We start from the raw sequence: 19,301 nt of genomic DNA, 5'->3' as shown, positions 1-19,301 counted from the left end.
AGCCTCCCTTCTTATACCCTTCATTTACCCTTTCACCCTCCCCTCCTAGTTTTATCCCCTTTTTACCCTTTCACCCCTCCCCCCCCCCTCGGTTTTAAAACCCTTAACCCCTTCCCGTGGGGCCATTAGACCCCCCCATGCTTAAATTAATAAGCCCTTCTTGTGTCTTTTTTAAAACCCGTGTTTCACCCCCCCTCCGTGCTTTATAAGCTTTAAGGCCTTTCTCCCTTAAGCCCCTTCCCTTGGATGGAACCCTCCCAAAGAACTAAGGCTTGAAAAGTCTTATCCACCTTAATCCCCGTGTTTAACTTATTACCCCCTTTCACCCTTTCCCTTTCCCCTTGGGTTGGAACTTACCCCCGTGTGTCCAGAAAGCCCTTCAAGATCCCCTTTTTTTACCCTTTCAATGCCCTTCATATGTTTGCAAAACCACACTCACACACACACCCTTTTTACCGTGTATATACCCCTATAGGGCCTTTTTTTTAGACTTTGTAAACTTTTCCCTCCCGAAGAAGCTAAGACCTTAAAGGTCTTATTACCCCCTTCTCGTGGTCAATCCCTTAACGACTCCTTGCCTCGAAAGAGAGAAGAAGAGTATTGAAGCGATGGTGGAATTCCGAAAAGGAGTGTAAAGCTACCTTCACGTTTGAAGGATTACAACTGCTATGCCTCCTAAGAAAGTCCAAGGAGTAGCTGCGGGAGGGTCATCTCCTGGTATCCATGTGGATATCTCACCCCAAAACTAGGTTTTTCCCTCTTGGTTTTATATCAGTTTTAATTCAATCATGCAAGATGAATTGTTAGGGATAAGATATACTTTGTCCTAGTTATTTACGAAGAAGGAATTTAGTTTAGTTGAACATGCAAAATGGATAAAGTATAAAACATAGTTTTCCTTCAAATAGCATTATGCATTGAAACGAATTACGAGCAAGATTATCTACCCACTATAGTAGTATATTTCGGTTAAATCGTAAAGGTATAAAAACTACATCTTGCACCATTAACCCCTATTCCTTTTACAACAAATCATCATAGAAGGTGAAATTCATGAAAGGTTTCTTACGTTGCTTAAACTCTAGGAAGTTATCATTGTTAACTCCATATCTTAGCAAGGAAAAGATTGCTTATTTGGCATGAGTTTTGTTCGCAAGGAAAAAGGAAGATTAATTGAATTTACCTAATCTCAAAGCAATAAAGTTTAGGACTGAAAAATCAATTGTCACATAGATAACAAAACGTGCCGAGGTGATCTCGATATTACCTTCTAAAAGTTAACCGAATTAATATAAACTTAGAAATACCTATGTTGCGAAATATGCATTGGGAATGATTTAAAATCCAAGAAACGTTTATACCTTAAATACTTGCCCACCTTCCTTGATTGTAGGGTCAATAAATCGTAAACGTAAAAGAACTAGGGTTTGTCCCTGAGGTTCTTAAAGAAAATAATAAAAGGAGACCCTAGGTCTGACAAAGGTCAGCTTAAAGAAACTGAAACGGATTGTTTCATCGTATATTACGATGTAGGGCTTGCGCAGCAAGTACGAAGTCTTTTAGTCTTGTGATTGATTCACAAGAAGAAAGGTTAAATACCCTCAACAAGGATGGCGGATCCTTACGCAAGTTATCTTGCAAAAGGATGTATTCTTTGATATCCTTCTAAGTAAGGAAGGTCAAAAATCAGAAACTAAAGTATCCAATGAACTTTAGGGTTGACCAAGTTGGGTTAATAGGGTATGCCCTAACCTAGAATATAAAGGATCTTGCCAAGTTGCAAGGTACCCCAGATCGAGTGCTAGATGCATTCAAAAGGAAAGATTCCTTCCTTAGCAGTTTGCCAACAACAAGATCGATTAATGGAAATGTTTGTGCTTGCTAGAGATTTTAGAGCACTGTTTGATTTATGAATTACAAATTAAATGAATATCTATACTTCAAGTTGAAGGCCTGAAGGGAGAGGCAGCTTCAGTTACCCCCGATTGCCTGCCTGACCCTAACCAAGGGGGTTGTTGACCGTGCCGGGAACATGGACCGAACCCGCCACGAGAGGTCTCCTCGTTGAGCACTACTTGGAGCAAGAGGATGATTGGGTGCCAGGGGGGCTCTGGCCGTAAATCCCTCGCCTTCCGGGTCCTACGCAAGATGCTAATGTGACTCGAGATTGGATCTCGAGACCCGCATACTAGTCTATCGGCGGAAACTTGGAATAGTGATCTCTGTGGATTACTGGATAGCCTTTGGGAGGATTATGGACAAGCCTACAGGCAAAACTCCTTGTATTTCAAAGATAAATATGATGATATGTTAATAAAGAACTTGTTTGATATTGTTTTTCTATGTCACGTGATAAGATTACATGAAGGAACTAGTGCTTAACGGTTTAATTAAAGAAGCTGATTGTTACATGTCCAACCAACCTGTTAGATAATTACCTAACTAAAACAAACTGAGGAAAGTGCGGAGGATGGGCCATGGGTCCGTCCTACGGTTGGGTGGTCCTGGTTGGACAATAACTTTTCTCAAATCTCGAAGAACAACGGGATGATCGTCAAAGGACATGAACAACAAAAGCATTGACCTAGAGTTATGTCTTAACCGATTTACGCTGCTTTAGGGGAACGAAATGGGACTATGCCTTATGGTAGAGAGGTTGAGCTTTGCATCCCTCTCATTTCCCATTCTCTTTGAACCAAGTGCAGCATGAATCCGCTTCAGACCTGGCGTTTCTGCGTAAAGTAGTTCACCTGGGTCTGACGCTAGTTGCTGTTAGGAAATGACCAATCAGGAAAATCCTAATTTCAGTCGATCCTAAGTGGGAATAGCTAGAATACTTCCGCTACGTCGCAGATGTGAAAAGCCCTAGATTGCAAACCCCATAGCATTCCATGGGAGTGCCGGGCGGAGCTTTCTAGACATCCTTTCCAATGGACTGCTAAGATGTTGTTGTCGCGTTAAGAGTTGAAGGTCTACCACCGGGCCTTTTAGTGCAGAAGAAGAGTTTAGGGTTCGAGATTCGGGAAGGGAAAATAGATTGGGGTTTAATATGATCCGGGATTTAGAAATGATTTAGGTACAGAAGAAGAGTTTAAGCCTTTTTACTATGTACTTAGCATACATGAACATAAGGAAATAAGTCTATCTTGATTACATCAAATGCCTCTGGATACATACATCATATCATAAAGGATATTTTCAGATTCTCAATTCATTTATGAATGTCAAATGCAAGTTCTAATGGCATTTATTTCAAGTACATAGATGGATTTCAACCCTTTGGATCAAGTATATTGTTGATAGATTCAAATGCATCCAAGATTTGGGCAAAATATAAATGAAATGAATTGAAGAAGTATAATTTTAGCTTCAGCCCTATTTTTAAAACAAAAAATTCCAGCCCATAATCAAGTTCAAAATGAGTGCATAAACTCAAGAAGAAGCACTTCTGATCATTCATGAACAATGTCCTGAAGAAAAGAGGTCATTTCCTTCCATTACAACCATAAAATCCCATGTTTGCTCATAAAAATGGACCATAACAGTGGGCTGCCCTGTTTATGACTGGTTATTTTAGCCCATAATAGCCTGTATGTCTTCAATATCCTCACCCTTTACTTGCCCTAAAGTCACTCAAGTACTTGGGTACAAGTCGGGTTTCATTGGACCAAGAATATGATAGAAAAAATGAGAGAAGTCGTGCATAAGAGCAGGCTGAATACTCTTCTCTCAGATTTCCCTCTTTTATAGACTGTTTCAGCATGCATTTTTGTCAGACCATAGAGGCAGAGAAGTGGAGCTCTTAGGGGTGTCTACATCTTCAGTAGTTGGGCCTGTTGATCTTCAGTTTGCATGCTCCATTTCATGCACCATAGCTCCAGCTCTCTCCAGTTTGCCTCAGACTGTGCAGCTCGCATTTTGCGCTGAAAAATGCAGGCTGCTCCTTGCGCAATCCCTGGTCACTTTTTGACTAGCCTAGGTCACTTGCTGGTCACTTAAGTCTGTTACTCCAGGTCCCATGTGGACCTAGTGGACTTTTGGTAGCTTTTGGCATCTTTCTTGGGTTCTGACCATATTTTTGTACCTAAATTAATGTGATTTATCCTGCAGACTGTCAATTTCTTCCAGATGACCAAGTTGTAAGTTCCAATAGACTTATTTTTCATAAGTATAAATGATATAACTGAAAATTATATGCTAAATACAAAAGAACTTGTATAACTAAGGTGGTTATTGGATAACAATGTCTGAATTTTGTATGCAAATTTCTCATATAACTTCCAGTGAAGCTCTTCTGTGTTCATAAGAATCCCATGATTTATACTATGAATAGTAAACTCTTTGACATTCACACCCTCCTAACCTACACATCCTCCGGCATGTGCCATTTCATAAGATTACAGGTCAAGGAGGGTCTTCTTCTTCATCTTCATTCTCTAAGTCTTTTTCTTCCTGCATGCCTTCAAGTAGAGGGCTTATATTTAAGTCATCAAGTTCATAAGTTGAAGATTCTCTTGGTTTGAAGAGTTTGATTCATTTCCCAGCTATTGGAATCTTTATCATGGTCCCATCCATTTCAGCCAAAGAGTAAGTAGCATTATTATGTACTACTTTTAAAACATATGGTCCAAACCATCTCTTGGCTAACTTCCTATGAGCACTATATTGATTGTCCAGGCTGCTATCATAGACAAGAACCCAATCATTCTCTTGAATAGCTCTTGGATGGAGTCGATGATGCTTGTCAAACCTCTTCTTATTCTTTAGTCTTGTTGTTTTTAGCCTTTCAATGGCTGTTTTAACATCTTCTGGCCTTCTTTCAAGTTGCCTTATGCATAAAGACAACAATTCTTCTCTATTCATGCCTTCATCCCAAGGCAAGATACTCCATGTGACAATGGATTCCTCAATAGGCATAACGGGTGGCTGTCCATACATGAGTTCAGCTAGCATATATCCTGTCACTGCACAATGGGTAGTTCTATTAGCCCATAATGCGAATGGTAGCATTTTTTGCCATTCCCTCAACTTCCCCTTGCATGATTTTGCTAAAGCTTTAAGAATTGGTTGATGGCCTCTTTCACTCTTATCATTGCCTTCAGGATTGTAGGCTGAAGTAAGAGATAGCTTAATTTCCAATTGAGCAAAGAAATGGTGAGCCTCATCGGCATCCAATTCCCCTCTATCAGTAGTTACTTTAGCAACACATCCATACCTGCAAAATACTTCTTCAAGTAGAAATCTACAAACAGCATGAGTGGACTTTGTTGTCAAGGCCTTTCCTTCCACTTGATTTGTGAGATCTTCCCTAGCAAGTACTAGATATCTCATGTTCCAAATTCCTGTAGGCATGGTTACTAAATCAATAACCCATCTATAGTGAATGGATAAAGGATAGGTAGGCTGAAGCCCATCTCTATGCTTTACCATAGAATACATTTGACAAGCATGACAAGATTCAACAAAATGTTCAATGTCTTTATACATGTTTTGCCACCAAAATTTACTTTTTATTTTAGCAAAAGTGTCCCATATGCCTCTATGACCAGCCAATAGGCTTTCATGGAATTCTTGCATAACCTATCTTTGTGTCTTTTTATCTCCTAAGACACAAACAGGCGCCCTTTCTTTCTTTTTCGCATGCCTCCAAAGGTAACCATCTTTAAGAAAAAAACCATAGGCTTTTCTCTTAATTCTCTTGAACTCTTCATTAGTCCAACCTTCCTTCTTTGTCATAGTGCTAAAAAATTGACCAATTTTTAGCCAATCATTTGCATAATATTCTTCTTTAAAGTGTGAACAAACCATAACAAAACATGGAATATGCTGTTTACTAGCTGTCCTTGTCCTTCTTTGGTTGATTCATCCTTCCTTGCTGATGTAAAAGTTGTTTTAACAGCTGAACTTGTTGTTCTTGCTATAATTTTTGTTGTACTTGCATTAACATCATCATTTATAAACTCTGATTCTTCTTCATCCATCATTTCTTCTTCATCCATATATCTGGCACGTGAAAGCATGTCAGCAACTGGATTATCTCTACTTGCAATATGTTTCAAATCAGGATTTAAGGATTTAATATAGGCTATCCATCTTAGCATGGCTATGTCAGGAGTGGAATAGTTGGCGATCATGCCCAAGAGTGGAAGGCAATCTGTCTCAACTATAACATGTGCGCCCATGAAGTACTCCCTGTCACATTTTAATGCAGTTACTACTCCCCAAAGCTCTCTTTTAATTTGATCATACCTTCTTTGTCGTTCATTAAGAACCTTTGCTCCAAAGTGGATTACATATTTGTTGCCTTTAAGGTCGTCTTTTCCAACTACCCATCCTATTCCAATAGGACTTGTGTCCACTGTGAGTATAATGGGCTGTCCATTAGAGTAGTTAGCCCTCTTTAAAGTGGGGCTGAAATCAACATTTTCTTGAGTTTTCGAATAGCTTGAGTGTGTTCTTTTGTCCATAGAAACCTTTGGCCCTTTCTTAGAAGCTGATAAAGACTTTCAACAACATGGGCAAAATGTGGAATCCAAATAAGGTATAAGACACATGTACCAAGAAATCTTCTCACCTCTGAGACATTTGTACATTCTTCTTGCATTTTACCGATAGCATCTATTTTGGATGGAGAAGGCTTTCGGCCATATGGACCACACATATGTCCGACCACAAGGACTTCTTCGACTCCAAAAACAGATTTAGCTCCTAAAAGAGTAAGATGGACTTCTTCCAATTTAGACAAGATTTGAGCACAATCATTAATATGATCAGAGACAAACTTTCGACATCCAAGTTCATTGACTTCTTCATTTTTCTCATGAACTTCACATCCTTTGATTGGAACATCATCAAGAAAAGGAAGAGTCAATTGAGGAATATAATCCCTCAATACTTTATGCATAGCATTCATCATGTGAGCTACTGAATTCGTAGCCCCTTGAGGTAGAGTACACATGCGGACTAGTCCAAGAGGCGTCTTCATTGTGGTAATGTCACGGCTTTCCAAAGCAAGCTGAAATTGGTCGTAGCTTGAATATAAGTCTCCCATGGAATAGATTGCCCTACCTGCAAAAGCTTCAGCAAACTCATCCATAATTGGTCCAGATCCAATATTTCTAATAGTGACTTTATTGACGGGTTGTAAATCTTGAATGAATCGTAAAGATCCATTCTTCTTAGGTACGGTAAACCAACGGTTGGAATATGGAGCTGAAGATGGCTCCAATATTCGCATTTTAATCTTTTCATTTAAAAGTTCCAATAACTTAGGCAAATGAGCCCTTGGAACCAGAATTGCTTTAAGATTCCAAGGCATATGTGGGACCGTAAAAACTACCATTGGTGCCACAATTCTTGGATCCACACAACCAATTTCATGTGGCTGAAATGAAAAAGCTTTACCATGGTTCTTTAACATCTGCATGAAGATTTGCTTTTCAGCCGGCAAGAGAAAAGAGTTTTCACCAATTTTCAGCTTTTGTAGACTTTCTGTTGTAAATTGGTGACCAATATCTTTAGGATCACGAAGGCTTGGTTGTTTGGATACCCTTTCTGCCAGTCCTTCGCTTTCAGGTGGTAGAGAAGTAGCTACCAGCTTAACCTTCTTATCAACTATTTTATACTTTGTTTCTACTCTTGCTTCATCCTTGTTTGGCTGTCCAAAAGCTTCATAATCTGCAAATTCTTGAATTATGTCATACATATCCAATGTACATACCTGTATGGACCGATTTTCAGCTTGATTTTCTACATGAACGGCTGTATAAATTTCAGCCATTGTATCATTATAATTCAGCCCATAAAATAGTCCTGAAATTTCTTCATCTTTAGGTAAAACATCAATTTGCTTCAGCTCTTGCTCCAAATGACTCAAATACTTTCTTTCAGCCCTGTTCATGGCTGAAAACTGTTTATAACAGCCCACACCATTGGCTGAAAAAACCTGCAAATCAGCTTTTGACCTTGCCTCCTTCATATGTGGAGGCAATTTTTTGTGACATGATGCACTACCATAGCCTCCACTTATAGCAGCGCTACCCGAAAACCCTTAAATTCTCGGGCATTAGGAGGAACAAGATGATCTCTCAATCGATCCCTATTCTGATGGTGATTAACACAGATAGTTAGGAATTGAACAGCTTTATCATTATCCTTGCTTCTTATCCGAGCATATGATGAACCATCATCAAGAGCCTTTGTTTCTAAACGAGACTCGAAAATAAATGGTTGTCCAAGAATGATAGGATAACTGCAGGAATCTTGAACAAAGAAATTAAATTCATCTTTTACATTACCAATAGTAACTTGTACATAAGGACACGCTGCATAAAGATCGCTAGAAGAGTTATTAGCTGCCTTCATGCGCCATCCTGGGTCCACATCAATGGGCCATCCACCATTCTCATAGAGACTTCTTGACATAACATTAATTTTCGATCCATGGTCTATAAGGGCAATGCATGGAGTTTCTTTCTCACCAATTTTAACAATAATTTCAATAGTCGCCCTTGCCCAATGGGTACGGGAATAGTGACTACTAGGAATAAAGTGAGTTTCACTTTCTTCTTGCATATTGTGAAGAAGAGTCTCTTTCTTATGCATGGGTTGTACTTTAGATTGAGAAGTTTCCACCATTATGGCTTCTTCAGCTTCTGCTTCATAACTGTCTTCATCTTTGGCTTCTGTGGCTGCAATCAATTCTTTGATTGCCTCCAATCGAATCCCTTGAGTTTTCAGCTTCTCTTCATCTTGCAAATACACATGAAGTACTTGCAAAAAAGCATGTATAGATTATTCAGTTTCCTCACCAATATATTGTCTTTTTCATTTAATTACATCAATTATTACATCATGAAATCCTCGTTTTGCAATACCAAGAATTTCACCTAATGTAAATTCAATTCTACTTCCAAGAATATTTTCTTCTAGGATCCATTTAAGATCCGTTGCGGTCTCTATGTCAGACTGCAACTTGTAACTGGGATGTTTGCTTTTTCTTTTTCCTTCTGTCTTCTTTGCTTGAGGGGCATCTCCCATCTCAAATTCTGGTGGCGGTGGATTTTCACCAGCCTTCTGTTGGTCTGGTTTACTTCTTGTTATGCGTTTAGTTGGTCCTGAAGAAGAAGGACCGGCAACATCTTCATCTCTTCTTCTCTTTTCTTCTATCATAGCTTCTTGATTATTAATTTCAGCTAACCGGGCAAAAGCTAAAAATGAATCCATAGGCTCGGACCATCCGGTTCTCCCTCGAATACATTGACTGGCAGTGGTTAAATCATCCTTAGTTGCCTTGCCTTGCTCCATGCGTTCCAAGACCTGCGTCCACACTTTAGATTTTGCATTAGTTTTACATGTTTTAACAATTTCATTAGTTGGCTCAATTTGCAACCCATAAGATGCAGCATCAACAGCTGCATAGGCCGTTCTTGTTGCCAAATCCTCCAATCTTTTCTTCATGCCACCGTTGCCGAAGTTTGGCTCAAGAGGAAGCCTGGTTTCGGTTGCATGAATTTTACCATCCTTCCAAAAGACAATTTTTGTGCTTCAACTTCACGAAATGCACCGCACTCCCTCTTGTCATGCTGAAGGCTATCACACCAAATGCAGCGTCTTTTGAATCCTTCTTGTGCATGCCTTTGGACAGTTGACCAATCCCTTTCTTCTACTTTTACATCAAGCCTTTCTACTTAAGAATTAATTTCTGTTAAATTAAGATGGAGATCCCGCATGCTTTTAATTAGCTCGTCCATGACATCCTTCTTTGGAGAAGGAACATCAGAATTTCTTGATTGCTCGGCCATAGAGATAGGAGGTCAAGAAATTGGAAGAGGCTCCTTCAAAGATTCAGTTGTTGCAGGGGTTGATCCCCATCTCAGGCGCAATCGCTCTCTTCAAGCAATCATATTAAATGTTTCAGTGACATCACTCGAAGCACTCTTTAATACCGACTCAGAGTCAGGGTCTTCAAGTCGGTCAGTCAATTTCTCCTGAAGAGAAGAATCAGCAGCCTTTAAAAATAATTCAATCTTTTGACTTTCCATACCTTGTTGGTCATCAGGATCTAGTTGGGCAAATTTGCTTTCAAATTCTCGATGAAGAGCAATAGTGGTTAGACCCTTATTGGGCCTTTCGACCCATTTGGTGAAGACTTTCTTTGTCATAAGGCCAGAATCTTCAAGGAAAAATTCTTCTCGAAGAGCCTTCTTGAACACAGTCCATCCAATATCTTTTTGGAAAAGACCATGAATTCGGTCCTAGAGACCATGCACAGCCAAGCGGGCAAAGTAACGGCTCCATGCATGTTGAGGAACTCCAAAGAAGACCATCTTGTCAGTGTAGAGGCGGATAAAAGAGGACACATTTTGCCCATTAAATTGCTTGAGCTCATGCCCAACTGCTTCTAAGGCCTTAATGGCAGCAGTATCAATCCGCTCTTCTTCTTGTCTTCGTTGTTGTTGCAATTGCAACTGCTGCTGAAATTGCAGTTGTTGTTATTGGCTCTCTTGCATTAGACAAACCAACTATTGCAAAGCATCTCCTCCTGAACTTGATGATTCTCCCATTGGACTTCTTCTTCCGCAACGGACCTTCACGTCGGGTTCACCACTGTCGTCGCATTAAGAGTTGAAGGTCTACCACCGGGGCTTTTAGTGCAGAAGAAGAGTTTAGGATTCAAGATTTGGAAAGGAAAAATAGATTGGGGTTTAATATGATCCGGGATTTAGAAATGATTTAGGTACAGAAGAAGAGTTCAAGCCTTTTTACTATGTACTTAGCATACATGAAAAGGAGGAATAAGTCTATCTTGATTACATTAAATGCCTCTGGATACATACATCATATCATAAAGGATATTTTCAGATTCTCAATTCATTTATGAATGTCAAATGCAAGTTCTAATGGCATTTATTTCAAGTACATAGATGGATTTCAACCCTTTGGATCAAGTATATTGTTGATAGATTCAAATGCATCCAAGATTTGGGCCAAAGATACATGAAATGAATTGAAGAAGTATAATTTTAGCTTCAGCCCTATTTTTAAAACAAAAAATTCCAACCCATAATCAAGTTCAAAATGAGTGCATAAACTCAAGAAGAAGCACTTCTGATCATTCATGAACAATGTCCTGAAGAAAAGAGGTCATTTCCTTCCATTACAACCATAAAATCCCATGTTTGCTCATAAAAATGGACCATAACAGTGGGCTGCCCTGTTTATGACTGGTTATTTCAGCCCATAATAGCCCATATGTCTTCAATATCCCCACCCTTTACTTGCCCCAAAGTCACTCAAGTACTTGGGTACAAGTCGGGCTTCATTGGACCAAGAATATGGTAGAAAAAATGAGAGAAGTCGTGCATAAGAGCAGGCTGAATACTCTTCTCTCAGATTTCCCTCTTTTATAGACTGTTTTAGCATGCATTTTCATCAGACCATAGAGGCAGAGAAGTGGAGCTCTCACCATGTTTACATCTTCAGTAGTTGGGCCTGTTGATCTTCAGTTTGCATGCTCCATAGCTCCAGCTCTCTCCACTTTGCCTCAGACTGTGCAGCTCGCATTTTGCGCCGAAAAATGCGGGCTACTCCATGCTCAGTCTCTGATCACTTTTTGACCAGCCTAGGTCACTTGGTGGTCACTTAAGTTTGTTACTCTAGGTCCCATGTGGACCTAGTGGACTTTTGGCAGCTTTTGGCATCTTTCTTGGGTTCTGACCATATTTTTGTACCTAAATTAATGTGATTTATCCTGCAGACTATCAATTTCTTCTAGATGACCAAGTTGTAAGTTCTAATAGACTTATTTTTCATAAGTATAAATGATATAACTGAAAATTATATGCTAAATACAAAAGAACTTGTATAACTAAGGTGGTTATTGGATAACAACGTCTGAATTTTGTATGCAAATTTCTCATATAACTTCCAGTGAAGCTCTTCTGTGTTCATAAGAATCCCACGATTTATACTATGAACAGTAAACTCTTTAACAACATGTCTTGGATGATACTAGTGGACACGTTACAACTAGTGTCCTATGGAGGTGGCCTAAGTCTAGCCGTTCAAAGTTCTTGGCTAGCGTGGTGAATGTGGTGTCCAAGCATGTGATGTAGGTGACTAAATCATCCCTCCTATTTATAGCTAGATCCATGGCCATTGTAAGGATAGATTTCTGCTTATAGGAGGGTTTGCATTCTGTGGGAGGTCGTGGCTTGGTTGAGTTGAATAGCTCAATAATTTCTGCCTCTCTTTTGGACAATTCGATGGGGAGTCTATTGGCCACTTGTATGATAGATTGGTCATGCGGATTGGTTGATGTACTCCTCTCCACTTGTGGAGCAATTGAGACCCTTGAAGTGTTCAATTGAGTTGGCCTAGGGTCTAGGGCCGACTAGGTGTGGCTTTGATTTAGAGAATCCATGAGCTTTATGGATTTTGCACTTTTTGAGGTAATGGATTTCTCATCCCTACTTGGCTCACCACTTTGTGGACATGGACTAGAGGGCTTGGATTGAGGAGCACGCATACCATTTTTGAACTTGGGCAACCAAATACAGTTGTTGCCTTTGTAATAGTCTTGAGCATGTAATACGTCCTTGGGTATCCATTGTGGCTTGACTGTTTGTCTACTTCCGTAGTGCCAACATTACCTTCTAGGCCTAGGACGTGATATTTTGTGGTCACGGGTTCGTGAGAGTTGGCTTCTAGGTGGCTGCAGTCTATTGTTTGGGTACCCATTTGAGCTATTTCTCAATGGTCTTAGATGTGTCTCCTTTAGAGGCTATGGATCAAGTTACAACCCCCCTCCTTAAACCATGTATTAGGTTCCTCCATCGATGGCATTGCATGCTTTGATGGAGGTGTGTTGCCCTTGTTGAAAGCCATCACTATTTGAACATTACCAATGGCAAGGTGAATGCACTATGAGTCACAGTCCACATTGCAGTATGTTTGGTTCTTGAGTGTGCATCCTAGCAGTGATTCTCTACCAGTGGTCTTAATGTTAGGCATCACATAGAAGATCATAGGTAGGCTTTCACTCTCAATAGAGATAGCAATCTTGCACTTTTCAAAAGTGTGTATAGTCGACCCCCATATTGGTTGAGTTTGAAATTAGTGAGTTGCAATTGTGGTTTGCCAATTTGGATCGAATGATCGTGAGTCAAGACATTAAAATCAACACCCTCCTTGATCAATGCATCAAATGTATGTGTTTTTTTGGTGGTGATAGTCACTTGTAGGTAGGGTGGATCCTTGCTGTCATGTAGACTAGTATTGAGGGTGTGTCACTAGGCTTACCAATTGCCTTAGTTGCTTGCTTGTACTCCTCATTATCAAAGAATGACAAATCAATTGTGCTTAGCATGTGCATCCTATACTTGGTGAGTGGCCCGTATGATTTTCTAACTTGTGCATCACCCTTAAACATGGCTGAGATGGCATCTAAGTCAACTAGCATAGTCTTCCAAGTATCCATATCTACCCTTACCACTTCCGTTTGATTGCTTAGGAAGATTAGACCATTTCCTAGTCTTCTATGAGTCATGCATTGTGCATCCAAGGTCGGGGTCCTAATAGGATGTCGTAATCCACTCCCTTCATTACAATGAAGTTCAAAGGAAACTGGACACCTGGGATCTTCAATGGCCAATTCTTGAACACTCCAAATGGCTTGGCTTCCATTCCATTGGCTAGTGCAACATTAAATCTAGCATTCTCAATAGTGGGTTTAGAGTACTCCATCGCTAAGCACACTGACTCCTACCCTCGTGTCCATGATCCCTTTTTGTGTGGCATCTCCTAATGCTACAACTAGTAAGAATGCATGCATCTCTGTACCCTTCCAAAAAACATTAATGTGCAAAGACTTGGGCACTAAGTGTAGTGTCAGACTGGGTATCTGAGTCACCACATCATAAACTACCACTTGCTCCATCAGTCCTTCAACCCATTGCTTCAGTTCTTGCCATAGCGTTAGATGCTACCTAAGCATATCTCCTAAGCTTAGAGTCAGTGGGGTGGTCACTAGCATTTTAGGAAGATTGCTAGCTACTTGCTCTTCTTTTAATCTTGAGTTCCTTGGCCACTGACCTTGACTAGTTTGCTGGCCCATAGCATTTAAACTCTCTCTAAGCACCGCTTGTGGTGCAGATGCGTCTTTCGACTTTGGTCATGGAGGTGAGGCTAGTGTGCTTACACTTGAGCTTCTCAAGTGAAGGCAACAACAGTTTAAGCTACACTTGTGTATTTTGAGTTCTGGATTTGATTTTTGAAACTGCTTCTTCTTTGATGACCACTGTTATTAGTAACATTATCTTACTTGTGGAGAGACAACTTGCTGCAAAGAATGTAATTACCAACATGCTCATAATAACTTTAAAAAACCTCCGTAAACGTAGCTTGCTTTTCTAGCTTTGATGACAAGATTGATAGGCACTCTGGCATGTGATGGATTACTATTTGATTGGAAGGAATAATAGTTAAAAGGAATGACTAGGTTGACAATGGTGTAAAAGGCTTCACCCCAAAGTTTAATATGAGTGGTGGTTTCTCCTATGTTTACATACACTCCAAACAACATCCATGACTTACTCTATTGATGTGAAGTTGACGGAGCTTACAAAGCATGTAACAAGTAAGAGCTTCCAAGGCTTCAGATCGAGCTAGATCACATGTTTCAAGGGAACTTGAGATCTCACAGCGTGAGCTTAACTTCTTAGCCACAGTTGTCATGTGCTACTATTGAGCAACTTTCAGCTCAACCTCCCATACCACATGCTTTTCTTTTGCACTTGGAGAACTACTTTGCCTTAGCTTATCAGCATTTGAGTTGCTCTTTTTCAGCCCACTTGCCTTTGGCCTTGCCAAGCAATCTAGGTTTTCTTGATGATTTACCAAGCATGTTTCCTCATAATGGAGTGAAAACCCATGTCCAATGCAACCATGATTGCGTGCTCATTATTTCCATGATCCAAATGTACAACGACTAGAATCTTGAAACCTTTTGCTACTACAATACAGCATCCAACCAATGGCAGTTTCCCATGCTTCAAAGCACTAGGATGGATCTGTAAGATTATAGGACTCTTTCCAGCCTCAATAGCAACTACAACTACAGATATAACTTCCCAATAGGAACTCGAGACAATGCTTGCTGAACTAGTTCAGCTCTACCTATCTCCATTGCTTTTGCTGCAAGATTCTCTGTGAGATCATGACTTGTCATAATATCAGTATTCTTTCCAACAGCTTGATGATGTTGGTTCTAACATAGTCTTTGGGGATTGGAAAGGCATATCTTAAGGCCCTTGAAAATACTTTGAAAATATGCTAAAATACATTGGCATTCATAGTGGGGGCACAACCTCTTACAAAGGAAAAAAATGATTTGCTTATGTTAGGCATGATCATGGTATCCAAGACATGTCGATAGGGTGGCATATACTGAAATCATTGCTCGAATAGATGTTGCATATACAAAAACCATTGCTGATGTTATTCACAAGGAAGGTCACACTGTTTTATTCAATGTGGCTTAATGGGCTTTGCCAATGGCAGTCTTGATAATGAAGGAACAAGTTACTACCAAGCATAAGTAAAAGGCTGCGTTGTCGTGATGTTACGAGGACACAGTGTGAAAAAGTATGGAATGCATCATCATCGAACTTCTTTATTGATCTAGAGAGTCAATGTGATCTGAGTCATTAGTACTAGTGTGAGTTGCATGGATTATAAAAAAATACTAGATTTTTGGATAATTTTAGCCTATATTTGATATTATTTATTATAAAAAATCCAAAAAAGTTAGAAAAAGCTTCTAGATTAGGATGGCATGCCAAAAGCTAGTTGCTTTTTCAGCCAATTAGGAGATTTCTCATAAAAAATATAGACTGACGAAATCGTGTGCATCGCGATTACTGTAAACAGGTTGAAAACTGCAGATTGAACTAAAAGAAGAAGAAGGAGTGATCTGGGAGATCCATGACCAGATGTTCTAGGGTTTTACTCCCCTTTCAGAGCCAACGGAGCCATCAGATTTCGGTTCTAGGCAGCAGAGAAAGAGCAGATTTTTCTGATCCACGTTTTGGGGTCTACGAAGGAGCTCGAGGAGAACTAATGCTTGGAGATTGCTTCTAAGTAGTGCAAAGATTCTAAGTTCTTTAAATACATATTGATTCAATTCATTGCAATTTTTTTTTGTTGTGTTTACCACTTGGGTATTCTCTATCTTATCTTCCATCTCCTATCTCTACTTCCTTCTACTTCAAATCCCCGATGGATTCGACCTTTCGACAAAAACCCCTCCGACATTGGTGAACCCGACGTGAAAGGTCATCACAGAAGAAGAAAAGACAAGATGGGAGAATCTTCAAATACATTCCCCAATGATGTTTTGCAACAGTTGGTGCAAAATATGAATATACTTATGCAGGTACAACAACAACAATAGGTGATGCAAGCTTTAGATCAAACAGAAAGTGTTGTGATGAATGCTTTGCAAGCAGTTGAGCGTGAGGTGAAGTTATTCAATGGCAGGAATGTATTTGCATATGTACATACCTATGCTTTGAAGATGGAATTCTTTGGAGTGGCTCAATCTGCATGGAGTCGGTATTTTGTACGTGTGTACTGTTCATGAACTGAAAGCACGGATTACTGAATTATACTTGCAAGATGCAGACTGGGTAGCCTTAGAGAAGACACTTAGGGAAGAATTTTACATTGAGGACACCAGCTTGATTACGTGCAAGACTTTTCAAGAGTGGGTTATACAACCCAATAAGGGTCTTGTGGCTCTACAGAATTGTTAAAAGAATTTAAAAGTAGATTTGAGCAGTTGGATCTTGTAGAACAGCAAGCTCTTGCAAGTCAAAAAATTGAATTGTTTTTACAGGCAGTTGATCCTGAGCTTCAAGAGAAGCTTGACGATTTGCTAGAGGATCATACTACAGAGACAGGTTTGAAAACAGAGTGGAGACATGTCAAGGAAGCTGTGACTACGCTTGTGAAGAAGCATAGAAGAAGAGAAAGATTGCATGTCTCTAGCTTGCCCACTGTTACAGGTAAGACAGTTGAAGTATCCAGTAAGACACCCACTTCTGTGGCTAACCCTATGGCTGTACCTGCTATTGTTCCCTATGTTAGGGAAGATGTCTTAGATGAATTGGTCAAAGGGATGCGGGATCTTCAATTGAAAGTTCCAAAATTGGATGAAAAAGGACAAGAGGAAAGGGGACGGGACTAGCCCCTAAGCCTGGAAAAAGATGTATGTGGTGTGATAGTTTGCAGCATGAGAGAAAGGATTGTACTGCCTATCAGGAGGCCTTGGCACGACAGCTTATCTTTTTGAAAGATGGCAAGATCCATGCACAAGAAAGGGAGTTACCTCTTGCTTTGAATTTTGGAAAGGGAGGTATACAGAAGTTGTTGGAAGACTTGGCTGTCCAAAATGCTTATGCGGTGGTACATGCTTCTACTTTTGGTCTAGAGTTGGATAGAATGCATGGCCAAGTGATGGTTGGTCCAAAGGTTGAAATATGGACACATGCTTTACATGCAGCTGAAAAGAGAAAGGTCACTAATAGTGAAATGTCTCATGCAGGGCAAGACATTCTTGGCATAGCTGGTTGGGAATCACCGGTAGATGCATATTCAGTATATACATATTTAGCAAATGTACAAAACACGGATGTACTTGTGGAAGAAAAACAAAAAAGAGATGAAGATATTGCAGGGACATCTAAAAGAATGACAAGAAGAAGTGTGGATCAGCCTAAAGCTGCAAATCAGCCACCTCCCGAGCATGTTATGGAAGAGGTCAGCCAGAAGCAAAAACAAGATAACAAACAAGAAGGCAAAAAGAAGGGCAATAATTTCATGATGAGATCATTGACATAAATAAAAGGAAGCATCATTTTCTTGGTGATACCACTAGTGCATTGTTGCAATTTGAAGAGGAAACTGGCTTGTTGGGAATTCGAGCTGAATATGAGCATGACATAAGTACTGGATTATCTATGTAGGATGCTACTGATTAGTGGAAAACATGTGGAAAAGCGAAGAAAAAGACTAAAAATGCATTTTCTTGTAGCAATATGCATGGTGGAGTAAGGCAAATGCAACAATATAGAGAAGAGACTCTAGGATTTATTCCTCGAAGTCACTACACAAGAAATCATTGGGCTAGAGTTACCACTGAAACGGTAGTGAAAATAGGGGAGTGTGAAATCCTTGTGTTACTTTACTTGACCATGGGTCTGAGATAAATGTCATTGAGCGGGGATTGTATGAAAATGGTGCATGGCCTGTGGACACTGATCATGGTTGGCATATGAGGGCTGCAAATAATTCTTCAGGGGAGCTCTATGTTGCATGTCCTAATGTAAAAGTGACAATTTGTGATATACAGAAAGAGCAACACTTCTTTGTGCAAGATAATTCCTCATATGCAGTGATTTTGGGATAGCCCTATATTACAGGAGTGCGTATGGAAACAAAGGTACTTGATGAGTTCTGCTTATGCAAGAGTCAGAAGCAAAGATGGGAGGAAAGCACTCCAATTTCTTACTGTTTGTGTTAATCATCCTAGAAATCGTGATACGCTTCGAGAGTCTCCTTTGGTTCCAAATGCAAGGGAATTCAAAGACTTGGATTTTCATTAAGCACTGCCGTAATGCGGGGCTACAATAGTGCTATTCAAAGGGTGTACTCGCCTCTTGATGAAATGAAGCATGTATTTACTATTGGTAATTCTTAGTTTACAACAAACCGTTTATGTTGGTTTAAGCCTATGGAAGCTATGTGTAGGGCTAAAAGCATATCTATGAAATGGGCTATTAAGAAATTGAGATCATTGAGGCTATTAGCTGAAAATGATGGCATTTCAGGCATCTTCTATGGGCTGAATATTACTGACACTATGGCTGAAATTTCAGCAACTATACATGTAGAAAATGAGGCTGAAAATAGTGTTGTGAGTATGTTCTTTGTATATGTATGATATTATAGCATTGTTTGCTCAGCATGAAGGATTAAAATGGGCTAAAGCACTTGTGGAGACAAAGTATAAGATAGTTGACAAAAAGGTGAAACCAATTGCTTTGCCACTTTCACTAGAGAGTGAGGGTATGTTTGAAAAAGTGTCAAGGCAACCATCACGATGGGATCCTAAAGACAAACTATAAAGCCTCGGATATTGCAAGATTATTTATCAAGGAGATATTCAAGATACATGGGCTACCTAGAAGAATCATTAGTAATCGTGATTTTCTCTTCACATCACACTTCTGGAAAGCTAT

Source organism: Lygodium microphyllum, chromosome 7 (genome assembly GCF_053477565.2).
Source record: "Lygodium microphyllum isolate KBCC chromosome 7, Lygodium_microphyllum_v1.1.10, whole genome shotgun sequence".
Taxonomy (NCBI): domain Eukaryota; kingdom Viridiplantae; phylum Streptophyta; class Polypodiopsida; order Schizaeales; family Lygodiaceae; genus Lygodium; species Lygodium microphyllum.
This window is presented reverse-complemented; position numbering follows the sequence as displayed.